We start from the raw sequence: 22,511 nt of genomic DNA, 5'->3' as shown, positions 1-22,511 counted from the left end.
CCTTTGTCTCTGTACCCGCTCTGTTTCTCTCTGTGCCCCCTCTGTGTCTGAGCCCCCTCTGTGTCACTCTGTGCCTTCTCTGCCCCCCAAGCTGCATCAGTTCTGGACATAGCTTCCAGCACGAGTCCAGCAATGCCCGTCTATCCACTTCGCCTCCTGCAGGCTCTAATGCACGGAACACTTCCTGTATGTCACATGACAGAGTTTTGCCAAGCACAAGAGCCGGCAGACTGCAATAGAGGACGGACAGCGTTGAGACTCGTGCAGAAGGTATGTCCAACGCTACGGGCCGCCAGCGCCAGGACTTTAGGGAAGTTTGAAGCCACTTCTTCAAACTTCCCCATGTGGAAATGACGTGATCGCGATAATTGCCGCTTTGACGATTCCGGAATTGTGAGCTTGGTGATCGCGATTTCGGTTTAAATTCGATTTATCTTTCAGGCCTACTACCTATACCCCTCATTACCTATACTGAAGGCACCTATACCTGGCTACCTATACTGTAAATGTTGGTAGATCTCCTGGAATGTTAAAGTAGTTCGCAAGCCAAAAAAGTGTGGGCACCCCTGCTGTAGAGGGTGCTGTGATTGGAGAACTTGTAATTATGAGGTTTCCTGCTGGGTTCCCTAAAGTAGACTATCCATTTTCTCAACAGCATGAACGCCGAAGCGATCATGTGTAGGAGTCTTAAATCTGTGACCACGCTCAGCCATTCTGCAGCATACTACCTGTGTGTTTAGTGTAACCCAACACTCTGAAGCCACAGGATAAACACAACACACATAAATCTAGGCTAGGGATTTTTCACAGTGACAGAGATTTTTGGGGGCACACTTGGCAGTTCTAATGATGATAAACTGGCCTTTTATCTCACATTGTCATCAATGACTAATCAGGCTACAGCAATATGTCACAGGCCACTAGAAGATCTAATCACACCAGCATCAAGCAGTAACATTCTATTATAGCAGAAAGAAGAATCAGATGTTGGGCTTACAAAACCCTAAGATACTCCCTCTTCTCTAAAACACAACAATATTAATAGAACTTCATAAGTAGAAAAAAAAATTGCTACAAGTGTAACAAACAACTGACACAACGATAGCAAAGTGCAAGAACTTTACGCACATAATTTAGATCTGAGGACAATATGGTAGGCCTAGGGCCCAAGGCAAGCAGCCCAGTAACAGATGTAGACCTTGCCACTGCAGTGAGTGCATACACCTTTGGGGACACAGCTTTGGGTATGCTCTGTGTGTTTAATAGATAGATATACAGTCTTCTTCACTAAACCTAGTAAATTCCTAGCCCTGCCCTAACTGCTGTCCTGTGACTAAAGTGAGCTCAACCTCCAGAAGCACCTGTGAGCTCAGATCAGTTAAGCTGGTCAAATATTTGCGCTGGGCAAGCTCCAAAAAGCAGTAAAGGGAAGATAATGGAAGCTGGGAGGGCCTTTAGGACTTCACAAGACTCTGTAAAAGTTTGGGGGCTTGCCATCAACCCTAACTTCTCAGCCTCAAGCAACGTTTGCACACAGCACCATCACGCACGACAGGAAATATATCCAGGCTCTTGCTAGGCTGACCACTGCTCCAAGCTCCTGCCTACTCTTAAATTAAAGAGGCTTTCTCCTCCGAGCCTGGGAAATGGACTAATATTATGTTCCTGGCCTCATTCCCAGCCATAAACACAAACTGCAGCATTACAAGGGTACACAATTAGCTTGGCACGCCAGCCAGCAAGCCTCTATCTTTCAGCTTTGTTCTCAAATCACAGAGCATCAGGGACTTCCACTAATTAGTTTCCCAAAAAAACAGTCTCCCCAACTTTCCCCTTGACAAATAAAGATAGCAGGACAAATGTAGAACACTATCCCCCTAAACAGATTATGTCTCAGTAACTGCCTCTCTAGCAGTGTCCTATATGCAAAACTTTCCAACATTTACACCAGCATCATTACTCCCATCGCAGCTACAATAATTATCCTAATAAAACTGGCTCTCAACCCCAATAAAAGCTAATTCTTCAGGCAGCCATAGAGGCTGATTTTTTGCAAGCCATAAAACTGGATTTGAGAACTGTTGATAATTAGTAAGTGGGAGGGAGTTATGAGGCAGCATCATGCCTTGGCTTTGCCAGTAGCAAAATTCTCTAATGTTAGTCAAAAATCCTTTGCGGCCTGTTCGTTCCCTTTGCCCATTTGAAAAAAAAAAAAAAAAAGTACTGTTCTTTTTACACAGAAATTATACAGAATAATACAATTCTACTGTTAACTAGTAAAAGGGAGTGAGTAATGAGCAGCAACATGCAATGGCCAGCAACAATTCTCTACTCCTTTTCAGAATTTAGAAGGTTGCCCTTTATTCTGCATAAAAGGGTGCCACCCTTTCAATTAAAAAAATGCTACTTACTGATATTGATACAATGTTGCACTGTGATCAATAGAACAGAAATCTCCTCTCTGGTCGATAACTGGACCCAGATCTGCTGTTTAATGGTGAACCTTACTGACTGAGCCTGTCAAGCATCACGTCCATCACAAGCCCTTAGCTTTCACAGACCAATAACACATCATGATCTCGCTACACACCAGGGAACCGATCCCAGTAAAAGCAGATCTCTCAATACACCACAGAATAAAACAATAGATGAGGGATACCAGCCCAACAGGCAGCAAAATCCGAAGGGGCTTTCCACAATAAGCAACGGACGATATAATCACACCCAACGTGATGCAATGATTTCTATGGTACTTTCACATAGGCTCCAGTGTGGTGGGTCCCCTCAGAGTAACGTACAGCATGCTGTGTGGTTAACAGATAATGTGCACGGTTACAGTGGTGGTGGAGCATACTGTCATTGTACTGTATACTTTAGTATATGGTCACACTACACGTCTAACATGCAGTGTAACTTTTAAGCCACTGATGCGTTGGTAACACAACGCAATGGGCACAGTGTGGAAGGACCCCCGAGGCAGTGCCCAGCATGCTGTGTGAATACAGTGCACATTTGCAGTGGCAGTGAAGCATACTTTTATAGTACTGTATGCTTCACTGCACAGTCACAGTGCATGTTTAACGCACAACTTTTTGGCACCGTTGTGATGGTATTGTAGTGCAATGTGCGGAAGAACTGTAATGCTAACTACACCATTCAATTTCCCAGCCGATCAACGTGTCAAATCGATTATTTCCAACATGCCCGATCAGCTCCCGATCGATGACAGAATCAATTACTACTTCACAAGATTGATTCCGTCATCGATTGGGAGCAGATGGGTTATGTCAGAAATAATCGTTTCGACCCATCGATCGGCCGGGGAATGGAACAGTGTGTACCTAACATAAAACTCCTTTCTGAAACTGGGCACTATGTAGGGAGGCATCTGAGATTTGAATTTGCTGTAAGTACTGGAGCCCAGCTCAGAGGCCATTGTGTGTGTGTGTGAGGGGAAGGCACAGGTGGAAATCACAGAACCTGTATAAAAGCTAGGAAAAATATAAATAAATACACATGATAAAAACTGGTAGAGGGACAGACCTGGGAGCGGGCAGCTGATCCAAGGCACATGGGTTTATTTATAAAACAGGAAAAAAACTCTCTTCTGTCCAAGCCCAGCGAGCGAGAGACACACACGGGCTGCTCCCCTGGTCTCCTCCTCGGCTTTGTATATCCCACACGCTGCAGGTACACCAGCACCACCAGCACGGAGCTCTCCGCTCAGCCGCAACCTCCACACGCCCGCCCGAGCCGGATCTCCGGGGAAACGCGAAACAAGAATACAAAAAAGAAGAAAGCCTTTTCCTCAGTTATATTCCAGTGGTGACATTAATCCATGATCCGGAGCCAAGGCGACATCTGGTGACGGTAGTATCCCTGAGGCGGTAGGCAGGTAGGTAGGAAAGAGGGAGGGGAAGGGGGGTAGGTGAGCCGGATTTTACCTGACACAACTCCCAGACAGGAGATCTCTTTCCCAGCAAGGCTCTCTACAGAACTGATGCCCAGAGCAGCCTGTGAGAGGCTCACCCACCCTGAGTGCAGGGGTGTGGCTACAGCGGCACTACCCGCCTCATTCACTCATTCAGCTCACCCACTGTACAAGCAAGGGCGTGGCTACAACTACAGTCCCCGCCTCACTCGCTGATTCAGCTCACCCAACCTACAAGCAGGGGCGTGGCTAAAGCTGCTGTCTCCGCCTCATTTACTCATTCAGCTCTCTTTGCTTTTGTTTGACTTCGGATGAGAAAGAAACTCCTCCCCCGCTGTGTTTGCGAGGACAGCGCTGCCTGCCAAGTCTGGTGGAGACTGACTGAGTGGAGATAATGCCTGTGCCATACACACTGGCAGACTTTCTCCCGACGTGCCCAATAGATACAGCCCTCTGTTAACGTCTGATCAGCGAAGTATCTATCGCTACCACACACTGCAAATCAATTTTAACAGCATCCCCTCTCCGGAGACCTATACAGGGTATATAATGACCCCATGAACTGGCTATGTAAGTCAGTCAGTACATACTGTATATGCAGCCGGGTCACTATAGCACCTGCACAAGATGGGAGCACAGAGGAAGGAGGGCGCAGGTAGGAGAGGTGAGTGAGAGAGCGCTTAATACTCCGCATAGCTCCCTAGGAGGAGCACAGTGGCGTAGCTAAGGAGCTATGGGCCCCGTGTAAGTTTTACAATGGGGCCCCCCCAAGCACTCTACATAACAATTGGTACAGCGCACCAAAATCTGTCAAGGACAAGCACAGTGTCAGAGGAGCCAGTAGGGTATCATAGGCAAACGCAGGGGGGGATTACAGCTGCCCAGAATCCCCCCTCAGACCAGGGCCGGTGCAGTGTCTGGGGACAGGCACAAGTTGAGACACCAGAATATCTGCAGGCATCCTGCAGCTCACAGCACTCCCCCTTTTTTTCCCGCCTACATTGACTTTGGATGGAGCAGCAGTATATGTACAGAGCATCGAGCAGCAGTGTGTGTAGAGAGCATTTAGCAGCAACGTGTGTACAGAGCATGGAGTAGCAGTGGGTGTACAGAGCATGGAGAAGCTCTGGGGAATTTAATAGAGTCAGGTATGAGCACAGCCCTGTGCCCTTGCTGTGTAAATGCTTCATTTTCCCCTTCATTAGCAATGTCGGCTGTCCTCATCATTATCTGTATCCAAGCTGCTCCTGAGCGATCCCGTTGTCAATCGGGAGCAGATGAGACATTTAGGAAATAATTATCAGCTCCTGTCAGTCGGACAGGAAATTGCATTATGTGTACCCAGCATGATGTTCTACCATATTATTATACTGTATTGAATTTGTGCGTGGCTGAGGAAGACCTTTCAGGAATCCCCCCCTTTAAAATCTTGGGTTTGCCCCTGGGTATGGGGAACAGTTTGTTAATGATTACTACTATTCAAAGCATATATAGAAATTATTACCAGCACAGGACCAATAGAGAGCTAATACTGGTGTTGAGGGAGGGCCCCTCTGGCCCAACCTATTGCCACACAGGGGGACTGTCACCAGCTCTACTAACTGGGGAGGGGGGGCTACCTAATACTGGAGGCACACTAGGTTAGGCTCAGTCCACACTAGGTATGGGCTGCCCTTTTGCAGCACACGTTTCCAATCAGTTTGCATATGAAAAAAACATGCCCCCAGACGGGGGGGGGGGGGGGGGATGCGCCAAGCTGGAGGGATGGCAGCCAGGAAGGAGGGCAGTGGGCACAGTGGCGGGGAGGAGGGTCGCCCTCTATACTTCAGTCACACGGTGAGCGGAGGAAGTTAGTAGGTAATTGATTCCCCACTTGCTGCTTAGCTGGAGGGGGAGCGGGGACTGGGGGACGCAGATGAGGGAGGGGGGGTCCGACCCCCCCCCCTCCCCGCCACTGTGCCCACTGCCCCTCTTCCTGGCTGCTATCTCCTCTAGGCTACCTGGGGGCAACCTATGGGGTGGAGGTCCGCAAAGATGACGTTGAGGGGAGGAGCAGGCAGTAGGCAATCCGGTTCTCGCTCCGTTTTTGTGTGCAAAGTAGCCTGTGTAGAGGGAGATCCATTTTTGTATTGCCTTTCACTACCCTTCCATGTATCCCTTAAGTCCCAGCAAATCCGGACTGTCCGTTCAGTTTTTCAAACCGGATCCCGCGGATCCATTTTTAAAATTGTGTGAAGACCACCGCTATTTTTAACATTGGTATCCGTGGCTCCAGTTTTGGTCCTGGCCAAAAAACGACCCTTAACTAAACTGGGGAAGGGGCATACTAATACTGGGGTACACCTAGCTAACTATACTGGGGAACACAGTAGTAAACAGAGGCCAGTAATTATAAAATAAGTAGGTATACAAATAATAAAACTGGGGGGTGTAGTGGTGGACTTACCACTACACAGAAAACTCGATAAATATCAATATAAATATCAATATGAAATTATATTTATTTCTCTAACTCCCATAAAAAGCAATGGAAGGGGATTGCAACAGGTTTCACAGGTCAACAGCCCGCTTCATCAGGCAAAGACAGTCTTATTCTGTCATTGAAAAAGCCAAAGCACCTCTGTCTGGGGAGAAGTCTGTCTAATACTAGGGGCACACCTGGTTACCTATACTGGGGAGGGGACCTCCTAATATTGGGGACATCCCTGGATACCTAAACTGGGGAGGGGGCTGCCTAATACTGTGGGCACACTTGGCTGCCTAAATTGGGGAGGGGACTACTAAATACTGGGGGCATACCTAAACTAGGAAAGGGTGCTGCATAATGCTGAGGGCACACCTGGCTACCTATACTGGGGAGGGGGCTGTGTATCAACACCTCACGGACCACCTGCTGGCCACGGCGTTTAGATAGGCTACCCCCTACAGACACACTGGCAGACACTGTTGTCCAATTACAGGCGTTTAACGGCTGTTACACAGTAAATGTGTCTTTTATTGTGTGTTTTAACATTAAAACGTTAGTTCACTCTCCTCTTTCTGTTCTTCAAAACATTAATACAACCTGCCTAAAAAGACATGCACAACCACTTTCATTCTACTGTGCCTTCATGAACTGTACTCGCGCATGCACAGTATGGACTCTCTTTTCCATGGCTGCGCTTGCATACTGAAGAAACATTCAACCCATTGAGTGGAATATGATTTGAAGGACCCGGCGCTTGAGCGGTACAGTGTATGAAGATATAGGAAGCCTCTAAACTATCCAGAGGCTTACCACTATCGAGGAAAGTATCTGTCTTTTTTTATTTTCATTACTATCATTATATAGGATTGCTTTATTCTAGTTTGGTTCCCTGACACTGGCTTTCCCATCAAGAAGCTATTACATTAATCTCCCTGACGGTAACCCCATGCTACGGTTGGGGTGAAAAACCACAGCTGAGAGCAGGGCAGCCATCGGGGGGGGGGGGGGGGGGAACAGACTGACACTGCAGTGAGGGGCCCAGGGCTTCTGGGGGCCCTGGGCTCTCCACAAAGTGCTGGAAGAGCCACGTGTGCAGGCTGCGGGCCTGTGGTTCACTAACCAGCACACCACGTTGCAGCACGTAGGGAGCAGATTAGTGAGCCAGCTACAGCGGACTTTCTATACTGGGGCACAGGGCCGGATTTCTGGCAGGGCCACATAGGCCATGGCCTAGGGCACCAGAAATTTAGGGGCGGCTCAGTGAGGGGCAGTAAAGCTGTTCTATGCAGCCATCCCTATCTACAAGGACAGATTTATCCTTTGAACCCTCTGTCCTGTACTTGTGTCGTCCCTGCAAGACCTGTAAGCTCTATCATGCAGGTACACATCAGCCTCTCATGGTGACACAATGGTTCCATCATTAACGAGATAGCAAGCATAACATAAAAGTTCTTAAGGAAAACATAACATAGTCTATACGCATATTACTAAAATAGTTATTGTCTGTGACACCAATGATGAAAAGTAAGTAGAATTCTCATTGGGGCACACAGATATAAAAAACAAATAGACAGTATAGTTGGCCTTGGGCGGTAAAAAGTACAAATCCGGCCCTGCTGGGGCACCACCTATATCTGGCTACAGGATTCCTATACTGGGCCATCACCTATACCTGGCTACCTATACTGGTGCGGGAACCACCTATACCTGGCTACCTGTACTGGGGCACCACCTATACTTGGTTATCTTTACTGAGGGCAGCACCTTTACCTGACTACCTATACTGGGACACCACCTATACTTGGCTACTTATACTGGGGTGGCTATACCTTGCTACCTATACTGGGGGCACCTGTACCTGGCTAACCTATACTGGTGCACCACCCATACCTCGCTACCTATACTGGGGGCAACTATACCAGGCTACCTATACCAGGGCACCACCTATAGTTGAATACCTCTACTGGAGCTCCTGTATCTTGCTGGCCTATACTGGGGTGCCTGTATCTTGCTGGCCTCGACTGGGGCACCAGCTATAACCAGGCTACCTATACTGGGGCACTACCTATAGCTGGCTACTTATACTTTGGAGAACCTATACCTGGCTACTGATACTGGTGGCACTTATGCCAGGATACCTATACTGGGGGGCACCTATACCTGGCTAGGGCAGGGGGACAAGCTGAGACAGAAGGGGACAAGAGGTAACACAGGGGGATATAAGAGGCACAGGGGGAACAGAGGCAGACAAAAGAGGCACAGGGAGAAAAGACGGGAAAATGAGGTCACACAGAGGGACACAAAAGAGGCACAAACTGAGGTGAGACAGAGGGGGACAAAAGAGGCACAGGAAGAAAGGAGGGGGACAAAAGAGAGCGGAGAAAGGATAAAAATGGACCTAAAAGTTCCTATCTTATTTGTTAACCAGGGACTACCTGTATTTTGGCTCTACCCACAACATACTACTTTTTGCCGCATCACGCTGTGCATGCCATTTTCTTCAGTGTCGGAGCCATGCACATTTTTCGCCGCAGCGCACTTTGCGCACGGACATGGGGGTGGGGTAGCTAGTGGGTCGACACAGCAACCAGTGGGTGGGCCCTGGGAGGGTGGGGGCCCAGGCCTGATGATATGTGAGGGGCCCCAAAATTTCTGGTGGCGGCCCTGGCTGAGAGCGGTAACCCTGCTCTATGCAGAGCAATCCGCGCAGCGGGCGTTTCAACTCACCTACCGGGGGATCCCGACATCGGTCGCCATTCTTCTTCCGCTCCTCTCGGTGAGATCGCCGTCTGTCGTCATGATGACAGTCGGCAATCTCACTTTAGGGTTACAGTGCCACCAGGAGGACGGAGGGAAAGCTGCAGTGCTGGAGCCCAGGGAGGTGAGTGATTGCTGGGGCTGCTGCAGATCTCCCTGGCAGCATGATTTTTTTCAGGTTTTAGGGTCTGAAAGCATGCAAAAAATTGCACCGCTTTTAGACCCTAAAATCCGGGAAAAAATCCTACCGCCAAATGGGTTAATGTCCTGGTTATTTGCTCCGTGTCATGTCCACAGAGAGGTAACAAACCACTGCAATCAGCATCTCAAAGGAAGAGGACATTATTCCAGCTTTCAGCATTGTGTCTGATTTTTGCAGCTACATCTTGGCTCCAAACTGCGAGCATATGCCTGGACCAGTCACAAGTGGTGGGTGCAATGTGGTGGGACGTTAAATGTCAATGTGAACAGACATCACGAGACAGGTAGTCTTAGCGTACGTTCACAGCTGCGTAGTGCCTAACCTGCGTGTTAACGCCATCCCACTGCTTGGGCAACGTAATAATACCTACGCCTGCCATCATGCCAATTGCCTGCAGTGATGGATTGCTAGAACATGCTAGATTCTCTGCCAACATGGGACAGAATGATTGTCTCGGTTTAGGATTACCTAGTGTTAGTTCTAGACTTAAAGGGAACCTGAAGCGAGTAAAAATTATTTAAAATAAACACATGACGTAGCTGCAAATGAATATTACATACTTTCCTTACCGTCAGTTCCTCTCAGAAGCTCACTATTTTCTTCTTACAGTGATCCCTTCCAGTTCTAACAATATTTTGTCTGAACTGAAATATACCAGTTGCTGTCAGTTATATATCAGCAGCTGTCCGTTACAACTGAATGTGCAAGGTAATGTCTGTGTTCCTCTATGGCCAAGTTGGCGATGTTACAGGTTAACAGTGTGCTGACCAGGAAGCTGTTATGGGGTAATGGCCATTTTGAAAATGGAGGACGGAGAATTCCATTGATCACAGTGGACAAACGGGACGCAGGAGATGAGAAAGAGATTGAGAAATACCTACCTACCTTTCGTGTCCCTACCACTCCCTCTAGATTGTAAGCCTTCGGCAGGGTCCTCCTCCTTGTTCCTTCTACCTGTTCACGCAGCTCCATTACTGTACATCCATCCTATGGATCTGGGTGAACGCTTAAGTAAACTTAACTTGCCTAATCTCCATGCTCCCATCCAGTGACTGACTAAGCATTACCTTGTACTCATACTGTGCTGCATGATCTGGTTTTTCTTGTATTCCTGTATTGTCTTATTGCTGTATGTCACCCCTAAATATTGTCTGTAACCTTAACTTATGTCCAGTGCTGCATAATATGTTGGCACATTTTTAAATAAAAAAAATACAGATTCAAAACTTCTTACTTCAGTACCCTCTTTTTTTCTGCTACTGTGCTCCTGCTGGTGTAAGACCAGGGCCATACTGAGCATGTGTGAGTGCGATACAGTGCGATGCACAGTGCGTGGCACAGAGTCACTTGTGCACGAAGGAATAAGCCCTACAGAAGCGACTTTCTGCTACTAAGTGCAGCAGCCCACACTCACTTAGGCGCAGTATGGCCATGCTCGTACACTGATGGGCGTGTGACCACCAGAGCATATCCAACAAGCCCTTGTCCCTTATGCTTAGAGAGTCCCAGCTCTGGGTCAATGTGGGCGGCTAGGACAGGAGAAGTCTCTGGACTATTCAGAGGCTTCTAAACACTGTACAGAAGTCCATACTGAACCAAATAGTCAGAAAACCAGTGCAACTCTGAGCAAAATAGTAAATTTTATTAAATATAAGGAATGCTAGTAAAAACATTTAAAAACACACAGAGCCCAACACTCTCTTAGACAGTGAGCCCAGCCTCGCCCAGCGGACAACAGCATTCTTGGGGGTAAGTGGATCTATTTGATGCAGAGCCGGGACAAGGTCCTCCAGCACCCAAGGCTGAGACACCAAAGTGCGCCCCCCATCCCCTCCACCCCAGCCTTCACACACTGATTGCTATTAGACTAAGGCCCGGTTCACATTAGCGGTTGTTTGCCAAACGGACCGGATGACCTGACCGGATCCGGATCGGAACCGTACGGTTCTGATCCGGATCCGGTCAGGTTGCATCAGGTGGTAATCAGGATGCGATCCGGATCCGTTTGGCAAAGTTAACGTAAAAAAAAAAAAAAAATGTTGGGGTCTGGGAGGTCAGCAGAAGGGGGACCTGTGGAATCAGGCCCTCTGCTGTTTAGCACTCACCTCCACCTCCGACATGCTGCCAACATCCTGCCAACACCTCCAGCTCGTGCTGCTCCACTCCAAAATGCTTGCCCATGTGTCCCCAGCCAATATCGCCGCAAAAATCCGCATAGGAAGTGGGGTAGAACATCCGGATTTCTCAGCCAGTGTGTTGTGCGGCCTCCGGTTCCCATTTGTTTGTATTGGCCGGATGGTGCAGTCCGGCTCCGCCCCGGATACGGCTGCCGGAGGGGCCGGATGAAAAAATAGCGCATGTTGGAACGGAGGCCGGATCCGGTCCGGCCGGATCCGGCCCGGATCCGGTCCGGCTCCGGTTCTGCAGAAGCCTATGAACGGACGCATAGGCTTTAATTGCTATGCCGTGCGTCCGTTCCGTCCGTTCTGCAGGCGGTGCGGCTCCGGCACGGCGATTCCGGAGGGCCACCGCAAGTGTGAACCGGGCCTAAGAGGCGCCACAGGGCCCACAACCTCCCCAAAACCTTAATATCTAGTTATCTGGCTTGCAGTCCCTTCCATGTATCCCTCTTTCTTATTTCTCTCTGCTTCAAACACAATTAGGAATGACAGCTGAATGAATTGTGCGCCCCCTCCTACACTGCGCCCTGAGGCTGGAGCCTCTCCAGCCTATGCCTCGGCCCGTCCCTGATTTGATGTTATGGGTACACACTGGCTGCTACGTATTTACGGACATATGCTTTTATAGCAGCCTATGTGGATTTGTATGTACCTCTATGGTGTGATTATCTCCCTTGATGCATGTGTAATATATGTATGTATTAGACTTATGCCACAGTATTTTGAATTATTGTCTGCTGTATGCAGAGTGTTGGGCTCTGTGTGTTTTTAATTGTTTTTACTAGCATTCCTTATATTTAATAAAATTTACTATTTTGCTCAGAGTTGCACTGGTTTTCTGACTATTTGGTTCAGTATGGACTTCTGTACAGTGTTTTGATGTTTTGTTGGTCCATGAACATGGAGTTACTATACTATATCTTTTTTGTGCTCAAATTGTTGTTGTGCTATTCAGAGGCTTCTCTCTACTGAGGTAAGTATCTAACTTTTACTTTTTTTCTCCTTAGAGGTTCACTTGAACTGGAAAGTTAGAAGTAAACATTTTTTTTCAATCACCAGCCAAAACGACTTAGCTTTCCTATAGTGTGTTTTTACTTGTAGGGAGCATGTGGGACGGCAAACTTGTTTACTGCCCTTTGTTGATCGTGTTCTGATGCTTCTAGTTTCCACTTCCTCTCAGCAGCTCTGAGCAGATAATATGCAGTGTGAACATCTCAGCTCAGAGAAACAGCATCAGACAGGTAATCTGCTGAGTTCAAATAGGAATAATTTTTTCCTCTATGAAAATTTGGTTACATTCTTAACAGCTGAGATTGATTGCTTGCACTTTCCTCCATATATCAACCCCAATGATGTCAGCCTAAGAAAAATCCCTTCTCTGATCCTACCATATTGAAGAGCAGATGATGCTGGCTTGCAGCATGGCTTAAATTATAAGCAATCCTTTAGTCTGAAAAAAATGGAGGAAAGTCTTAACCAATGATATCACTTGATTTATTTTCTCTAACAACAACTGGTTGTAATAAGTGGCCAAGCTGCCCACAGCAGCTCTATCAGGAAGTAAAGCTGTCAAAATCTGAATTTCCCAGGAAAATAAAAGCATTAAAATATCAGTTTCAGACCTTTGTCGACAGCCCGGGATGTTTGAGGTAGAAGCGTACGCCGGAAAGAGTCAGCCATTATAAAGAAAGGACATTTACGGAGACAAGTCGGGCGCACTTCATCCAAGGAGATGATGAATGTGTGACCTACATATTTGTTCACTGACAGAAGCAGAGTAATTAATATGTTAATTACATAAAATGCCACTAACTCTGCTGAGATCTCTGACAGGGAAGTGATACAGCTGGAAATAGATACAGATACTCACACCAAAACCATTTCACGTTTCCTATAATGATCATTTTTCATAATCGTAAATAATTTGGGGTTTAAGTGATAGGCGACCTTATAAAAGTACACTATCCAGGATCACTAAGGCTGGTTTCACAGTGGGACGTTACAGGCGCACGTTAGAGCAGCCTGTAACGCACCCCACCGCACAGCAATGAAAAATCAATGGGCTGTTCACAGTGCCCACGTTGCGTTACATAGTAACGCTGCGCCACCAGACAACATACTGCATGCAGTACTTTCTAAGCGGCAGAGCCGCGTTAGACTGCTTGCACATGCTCCGTAACGTTGGGGAGGAGCGGAGAGCGGCCAGGCACATGGCTAATTAATATTCACTGCACTCAGTGACGTGCAGTGTTTACTTCCTGGAGCGGCCTCTCTGTGCAGCGATTGGCCGGCGGGACCACGTGATGCCGCATGCGCACAAGAGTACGCATCACGGCATCACGGACGCCAGAGTGAGCTGCACAACGCGGCTCACTCTGACGTCCAAAGCAGGGAGCACCAGGCGTTGCGTTAGGGGCACGTTATGCGACCATAACGTCCCCTAAAACGCAACGTCCTGGTGTGAAACTAGCCTAAATCATCAGTCAGCACCGCTATTAATCCCTTGTACCTGCTGCTACCTTGCCTAATCCACAGGCACTGGTGACCCAGTCGCTCAGTAGTCAGTGCAGTATTTGTTTACTTATTATGCCCCGCCCACTGTTGCCTGCAGCTGCTCTGGATTTCTGCACTGAGGACTGTAGACAGCATCTCCATTTAAAGGAAGGGACACTGATGTGACCTTACAAATCAAATCAAAGATAGCTTTCAGTGGCGTAGCTATGGAGCTCGGGGCCCCGATGCGAGTTTTACATTGGGCCCCCCAAGCACTCTATACGTAACAATTGATATGGCGCACCAAAACCTGCCAAGGTCATCTACAGTATTAGAGGTGCAAGAAGGGGATGGGGAACAGTGTGTTAATGATTACTACTATTCCAAGCATCTATAGAAGTGATTATTTCCACCTCAGGACCAATAAACAGCTTATACTTTGGTTTAGTAAGGGCCCCATGGGGCCCCTCTGGCCCAAGGGCCCCGATGCGGTCGCTACCTCTGCAACCCCTATTGCTACGCCCCTGATGGCTTTATTGGCATGACCAAGATTCATTACAGGTATTGCCAAAACAAGAGAAATAGGGGACATGGGAGGGGGTGGGGTAGGGGGACAATGGCTAAGCAGTCTGTGGACATTTTTTAGGTTTACAGTTCCGTTGTGCTCCTCTCAGTCTGTGGCATGCTGTGACATAGTGTGCAGCGATTGTCACTGTGGCTTCCTCTTCTCCCAGTAGGATATATGTTTTTCTCTCATCTTCTAGTGTGAGAATGTCTGGGAATACTTCCAACAATTTCTTAACCTATTTTGGTTTCTGGACGTAGAAACTACTTCCAGGAACCATGCGCGCTCCCGCGGCCGATCGCGCGCGTGCACGCGCACTCCCGGCCGCGGATTCGGTAGCCACGGAATCAATGTATCGGACTATGGTGCCTGATCACTGATTCCTCTCCCCCGCTGAAAAAGCGACAGCTTCTCTCGGAAGCTGTGCTTTTTCTGGCAGTTTCCTCCCCTCTGTGTCACTCTAAGCGTGTGTTACGCTTAGAGTGACGTCATGTAAACAAACTCATGGCCGCCATCTTGTGGCCAAAAAGTAAAACTACAACTAAAAGGAAAAAAAAATTAAAACAGCACACAATTACATTATAAAACTATAGTTTACATCCCACCCTCCCAAAAATACCCAAATAAAATGTTAAATATAAAAAAAAAAAAAACCATTACAACAAAAAAAAACATGTAAATATTTACCTAAGGGTCTAAACTTTTTAAATATCGATGTAAAGATGAAATATTTCTATATATTTTTTATTTTAAACTTGTAAATAGTGATAAATGCAAAACGGAAAAAATGCACCTTTATTTCCAAATAAAATATTGTCGCCATACATTGTGATAGGGACATAATTTTAACAGTGTAATAACCGGGACATATGGGCAAATACAATACGTGAGTTTTAATTATGGAGGCATGTATTATTTTAAAACTATAATGGCTGAAAACTGAGAAATAATGATTTTTTCCGTTTTTTTCTTATTCTTCCTGTTAAAATGCATTTACAGTAAAGTGGCTCTTAGCAAAATGTACCCTCCAAAGAAAGCCTAATTGGTGGCGGAAAAAACAAGATATAGATCAGTTCATTGTGATAAGTAGTGATAAAGTTATAGGCTAATGAATTGGAGGTGAACATTTCTCAAGGGAAAACGACGGAACGCGAATGGGTTAAAGTAAGTGTCCCTGGTTGCAGTATATTTGGGGCAGTGCAGTAGGAAGTGGCTTTCATCCTCAAGGGTCTTCTGCTCACAGTGTTGGCGTAGTCTCTCCTCCTTGGGTTTGTACATCTGTCTGTGTCTCCCAGACTCTATTTCGAGGTTGTGAGCACTCAATCTGTAGACACTCAGGATTTTCCTCTCTTGAGAGTTTTGCAGCTTTGAGGCAATGTCATGTACATGTACAGGGCAATGTCACGTAGCAATAAAAAGTACACAGCTGTACAAGACCTAAAACAATGCCATTCTGGCTCCCATGAGCTACTGTGACTCCGCTACCACCCGTACCATCATTCAAATGAGTGGAGCACCCACAGCAAGAGCACAACTCCTGCACGAGAAGGGCTGAATGACTTCTACCTGAGGGTTTTATTTTGGATGGTGTACCTTATAACTTCACACATCCAACCTCCAGGAAAATGTATGAGAAATCTTGTGTTATATCGATTGAAACACTGTAGCTCCGAGTTTTGCCTTTCAGGTTTCACCACCCACTCAACTTCTCTCTTCCTGGACAACTTCACCTCTTGGCTCCTTCACATGCTCTCCTCCGATACACCCATCCCCCTCCTACAACTATCATCCTCAGAGATTTCAATATCTCACTAGATCACAGTTCCCCAACCCTATCCTCAGGGCCCACCAACAGTACTTGTTTTGCAGAAAACCACAAACATCCATAGGTGGGGTAATTAGTGTCTCAGTAGAGCTGATTAATTACCTCTGTGGATTTCCACAAAACATGCACTGTTGGTGGGCCTAGGGACCGGGTTGAGGAACACTTCACTAGATGACCACTCCCCAATAGCTCCACCACCCAGCTGCTCTCTATCCCCCATTCCTTTAACCTTTCCCAACACTCCAATAGCCCGTTCACCTTGCAAGCCACACCCTCAACCTCTTCTTCACAAAGTCCACCACACTCACTGACCTGGACATTTCACTATTTCCTCTCTCAGACTAGCACACTGGTATAGTGGATCCCAGTCCCTGGTTTGAATTCCAGTGCACTGAGGTTGTATATTCTCCCTGTGTCTGTGCGGGTTTCCTCCGTGCACTCTGGTTCCCTCCCACATCTGCAAAAAATAAGGATAAGTTAATTGGACCCCCCCCCCTAAAATTGTCCCTAGACTATTATGGACATATAACTATAGGTAAGGATTAGATTGTAAGCCCCTCTGAGGAACAGTTAAGTGACATGACTATACAGTATATACTCTACAGCACTGCAGAAGATGCTGGCACAATATACATACTAAATAGTAAGAATAAAACCACCACTTAATAACTTTTCAGCAGGGGCGTTGCTAGCCCCAAAGATCAGTGGCACGTGCCACGGATCTATTCTTGGGTGCCCCGAATGCCCCCCGGGCAGAGTCAGTTGTGGTGCCTCAATGGGTGGAATGCTGGGAGATGTAGTGTATCAACTGGGAGTATGCTGGGTGCTGTGGTGCCTCTATGTAGGCATATTGGTGCTGCGGTGCCATGCTGGATGCTGTGATGCCTTTATGGGGGCATGCTGGGAGCTTCTATGGGAGTTGTGGTGCCTCAATGGGAGACCCGTGGGAGCATGGGAGGGGGTCCACTAGAAGGGCAGGGAATGTTATGCAGAAACTGCCAGACAACCTGGCAACAGGCCAGCCCATCCAGCAGAAAGCCAGACCAGCCCGCACCTCAGCCAGGTAACTATCTAGTTATGTTTAAAGTGACACTGCCTATTTATGTGATATGCTGCGTTTTTTTTTTTTTTTTTGTATTAATGGGAAGGGTGTTTCATCCAACAATTTGCTGGGCAGGCCTACCGTACTTAGACCGCTGTTAATTTCATTTGAGTTTGGCTCCACCCATGACCACACCTACATTCTGGTGCATGGCTACACCCATTTTCTGTCTGGAGGGCCCAAAATTGCCCTGGATCTCTTAGGATCCTAAAGCTGGCCATACACTGGCCCGATTTGCCGCCGTTCGACAGCAGATTCGATCACTGGGATTTAATCTGCAGCCAATCGTTAGCGCTAAACGCACCCGCCGATCCGATTTCCTCCCGAAATCGGATCGCTCCGTCGATCGCGCCGTGTGGGAAATTACCGATCGCCCGCGGGTAGGGAGCGCGTCGCTAGCGGCGGCCGATCCGAAACAGGTATACATTACCTGACGCTTGCTCCCGGGCATCTTCTCCGCGCTGCACCGCTCTGTTCCGGCTCCATTCCAGCGTACATTAACTTCCTGTGTCACTCCAGTGACCAGGAAGTTCAAATAGAGGGCGCTCTATTTGAACTTCCTGGTCACGGAGTGACACAGTGTACGCCGGGATGCGGTGTGGGATGCTGGGATGCGGTGCAGCGCGGAGAAGAGGACCCGGAGCCAGCTTCAGGTAATGTATACGGGGGAGGGGGGGAGGGGGAGACAGGCGGCAGGAGCAGCTCAACAGATTGTGATCGGTTTCAGGCTGAAATCGATTCACCATCTGTTTGCAGTAAAGGCAGCCATACGATCCCTCTCTGATCAGATTCGATCAGATAGGGATCTGTCAGTTGGTCGATCTAATGGCAAATCGACCAGTGTAACACCCCTGCTTTTCAGCATGTGTACATAGCTCATGGTTGTGTTGTATATAGTCGTACCTGGCCCTCTACACTGCTTGTTTTGTTCTGCAAGTTGGGCTGATTTTAGTACTGAGGACTGGCAAATTACCTTGTCCTCCACACTCTGCAGGTAGGAACCCACTTACCAAGTGCAGTTAATCTGTATTGTGTAGACAAAAGGAAGATTAGCCCGACACAATAGGACAGCAGATAACCCCAATCCATTATTGTACTATTTCTCTACCCAGGATGGATCCACCCATAGCAGAGACAAAGGCAGCTTCTTCCCTCTCACATCTCTGCTGGGTTGAAAAAGTGACACAACCAAACAAGAGGGAGGGCAGGCCAGGGGCCTAGAGGGCAGGCCTGAGGCTGGGAGGGCAGCATTCCACCTTTTCAATTTCACACAAAAGGCCACATAGCTCCAGTGCAAGCCAAGCTCAGTGATAAAGTTTGGTGTGAATTTACATCCCTCCCCCTTCTAGCTCCATAAAAGCAGATCTCAGTCAGGCCTGGGGAGCTGCTGCTGCTTGCTATACAAATTGTGCTGGAACCTGTTAGGACAGGATGTGGGGAGGCATTGCCATTAGCAGGTCATTTTATTACAAAGGGACGAACTTATGGCTGATTATCAGAGCTAAGAGCGCTGACTGTAAGCCGTGCTGAGAATAAAATCACATTATAGGATTATTGGGCAGTCGCCAAACAACATCACTTAAAGCAAAATTGAAGCAAAATTAGACTTATAAGATAATGAATTGTATGTGTAGTACAGCTAAGAAATAGAACATAAGTAGCATAGAAAAAGTCTCATGTTGTTTTCCAGCACAGGAAGAGTTTGAAAAACTTCAGTTGTTATCTATGCAAAAAGGTTTCTCTGAGCTCTTTGACGTGCTTGGTTAAATACAGTCCTGTTTTCTGATGCACTTAAACAGCCAAGAGACAGCGTGAGATAAGGTTTTACTGCAGAAAAATTCAAAGGGGCATTATTTTTGCTTTGTTTTATAGCTTAAAAGACGGAGTGTGGTTTCTAAACTGCAAATATGACAGAATGATGCAATGTTATAAAAAAAAAAAAAAAAAACCCCGAAAACAAAAATATTGCTACTAATGTTCTATTTGTTATCCCTACTACACATACAATTCATTATGTCATAATTTTCTTTTCACTTCAGGTTTGCTTTAAAGCCACCGTAGGGGCAAAAACTGTATTAAGCTAATAGGTAAAGGTGGCCATACACTGGTTCATGTGGCCAACAGGTATCTTTCTCAAATCACTACCTGATCAGACAAGGATCTATTTGATCATTCCTCTACACACTGTACGCAGACTTTCATAATGAAACCGATTGAAAATCTGTGTGCACTGCCTTTCATGTCAACCGGTTTCCCAGTCTCTCACCACCCCCCCACCCCCCACCAGGTCATTCAGAGTGTAGGATAGCAGAGCCCCTCACCTGTCTGCCGGGGCTTCTCCCTTACTCTTCTCTCCGGGGGCGCTTGTGTCACGTGACTAAACGACGCTAGAGGCCAAACACTAGGGGCAGCATGACACACACCTTGCATGACCACCAGAGTTCTCTAATATTTGGCTGTTAGAGTTTGTCACGTGGCACAGGCACCCAGGAGAGAAGAGACCGGGATAATACTCGGAAGTGGGCAAAACACCAGGAAGGAAGCACCGGAGGACAGGTGAGAGTAGCTCTGCTGCTGCGTCCATTGGCCCGAAATCCAACACTCCTAACAATGCACTACCAACCTGATGCCAATTGAGATCTTCCGTCCGGTGTGACTGACCAAATCGATCGATCGGGCAACGCTTGCAGCATTGATTTCTGGAAAGTTTGACCAAATTACAAAACCTGCCAGATATCGACAAAAAAAAAATATCTACTGCAATATATGTGTAAGTTGATATAGACAGACATGTAGGGGCCTATTCCACCTTAAATTGCAATCAGCATTGCAAACGCTGCAATCTTCTATTTAAACTGTTATACTGATAATGGGATTAGGAGGCGCCCAAAATGAACATAAAAATATTTAAAAACAGTTTAAAGGAAGGTAAGTGTGGGTTTTACCTTCAATAAGATGCTGGACGAAAAGTTCAGACTTTTATTCACAATTGCACAATGACAACATGTTTCACGGCTCATGGCTGCTTCCTCAGGTCAATAAAAAGTGCTAAGTCCGCAGTGTATACGAGCTCTGAAGGCTCCTATATCTTATTTTAACACTAAACCCCTTTCAACGAGATTGATTATCATGCAGGTCCAATGTTCACGCTGTGGAGTTGGGTCTGCAATTTCTGATGCAAAAAGGAAAAATGCTGCGTGCGGTCCTGCTGCCCAAAAGTTGAATTGTACCAACGGAAAGAAAAACATGTGCGTTCTGAAAAGTGAACCCAATCACAGCTGGTGAAAGAGGGCTTTTAGTCTCTTGCGCTGAATACTCAGCTGAAGATGGATCAGGGAACCTCACAGCGACGCCATTAGACAAAAAACGTTTCCTGTTCCATCTACCTACCCTCAGGAACACGCGCTGGCACACAACAGGCGCAAAGGAGAGGTTAAACGGTCGCGGTACTTTGAGCAGAAGTCGTCTGGGATCTTAAAGATCCGATCACCACATGCCGCAAACGTTTTTCGTGTAATCACAGGCATGTACCCATGTCATGAGATTGCAGAAACTATTGCTCGTTGCTCAATAATCAAATAGTCGTTAGAAAAATCCGGAAAAAATTTATGCCGTGGGTACGAGTTTTTACAGTTGCAAGCCTGAATTGTGTACAGATGTCCCTCCTGGACCTTTCAGTGACAGCAACAGCCAAGGGTACCTTCATGTCCCCTACTCTCTCCACGGCAATAGTAGATGTTGTTGGCTGAAGCAGAGGGATGTGTCTGTATGAGCTGCACCCACAACTGTCGCCCTAGTAATCAATTCCCAGCCCCTTGTGGGGAAGAGTTGTTGGAAGTGTGCTCATAGCCTAAAGTGGCAGCGATATATAAGTGCATAAAATAATAAAGTGACTATGCAAATGACACCCCTTCCCTCCCAAAAAGGCATGGTAGTTGGTTTTTAATGGTGGCAGGTTGTAGTGTTGTTTGGCACATTTGATAATGAAGCATTGAAGCTGTAATGCAGTTCATGGGACAATGGAAAACTTCTGCATACATTGCTGGCAAATCTACAACTGGATTTCTGAGCACTTGTAGGTTTACAGTAATAAAATAAAAAAAACGGGGAGGGGATTCAGCAGGAAGTGAATCACATTGGCCCAATCCCAAGCTTCACTACATTTGCAGGCACGCCAGAATGATAATGCATGTGAATGTAGTATCAGGTGTCATCAGCGTGGATCTGTACAGTGGTAATAGATATCAGCTTGCAGGAAGACATGAGAAGGAGACACAGGCACAGGTGTTTCCACACATACCTGAACACTGTAATTGTTTAGTGCCTGGAAAGCAGAATATAAATCAGCTGTCAGCAGCTGCTGCAGGGGACGGGGGATGGGAAGAGCGCTCTCTGCGAAAACGTGAAGTGTAAAGTGAAACTAGTGTGACATTCTAATGAGGCCATATCAGAGTTATTATATTGTTCAGAGGCTGTTTCCAGTCACAGATATAAATACACTGTTAGATAGCTTAGAAATCAGGCTGCTCTCATGCACTGTTAAATAGTACCATCCATAATGATAGTTGCTCAACCAACAGGGCAACATACAGTATCAGGGAATGAGAGCTGTACAGACACACTGTTTAGTTATTGTCGAGTAGCATGCACTGCACAATGGAGAGCAGGCATAACTGAGCAGCTCATGAGTGAATGGTATCTGGCGGGGCACATAAGTGTGAGCACAATGGTCTCCCTCATCACTCATCCATTAGCGATCCGTCATGTTTCTCAGTAGAGACGAATGTCTCAGCCGAGGCATACCTAAAGTGTGTATGAGGCACTACCTTTTTGTGTCAAATGAGACTTCTGCAGCTAAAGTCCTGCTTTAATCTCTCACTTATTCTGAGAAAGCCATCTGAGTAAGTTAAAATCAGGGCTTTGCTTGAATTGGCATAGTCCTGCTATTCAGATTACAATACAGAAGGAGAAGCACAGAGTTGAGATGTA

General features: G+C 46.9%; 1 protein-coding gene across 15 annotated transcripts in view; it reads right to left on the bottom strand.

The window, feature by feature from the left end:
* The window catches only part of PTPRF (protein tyrosine phosphatase receptor type F), a 1,415,717-nt gene that overhangs the window by 451,736 nt on the left and 941,470 nt on the right, over positions 1-22,511 (bottom strand). For 8 of the 15 annotated variants that reach the window (XM_068239464.1, XM_068239469.1, XM_068239462.1 and 5 more), the window contains exon 1: positions 3,544-4,074. The exons of 3 other annotated variants lie outside the window; for them this stretch is intronic. The gene's annotated coding sequence lies outside the window, so the exon portion shown is untranslated. Of the gene's footprint in view, positions 1-3,543; positions 4,076-22,511 lie in introns of those variants that run through there. 4 more of the 15 variants (XM_068239457.1, XM_068239463.1, XM_068239461.1 and 1 more) reach the window with 3 other exon arrangements.

The sequence above is a fragment of the Hyperolius riggenbachi genome, chromosome 6 (genome assembly GCF_040937935.1).
Source record: "Hyperolius riggenbachi isolate aHypRig1 chromosome 6, aHypRig1.pri, whole genome shotgun sequence".
In the NCBI taxonomy this organism is placed as follows: Eukaryota; Metazoa; Chordata; class Amphibia; order Anura; family Hyperoliidae; genus Hyperolius; species Hyperolius riggenbachi.
This window is presented reverse-complemented; position numbering and strand designations above follow the sequence as displayed.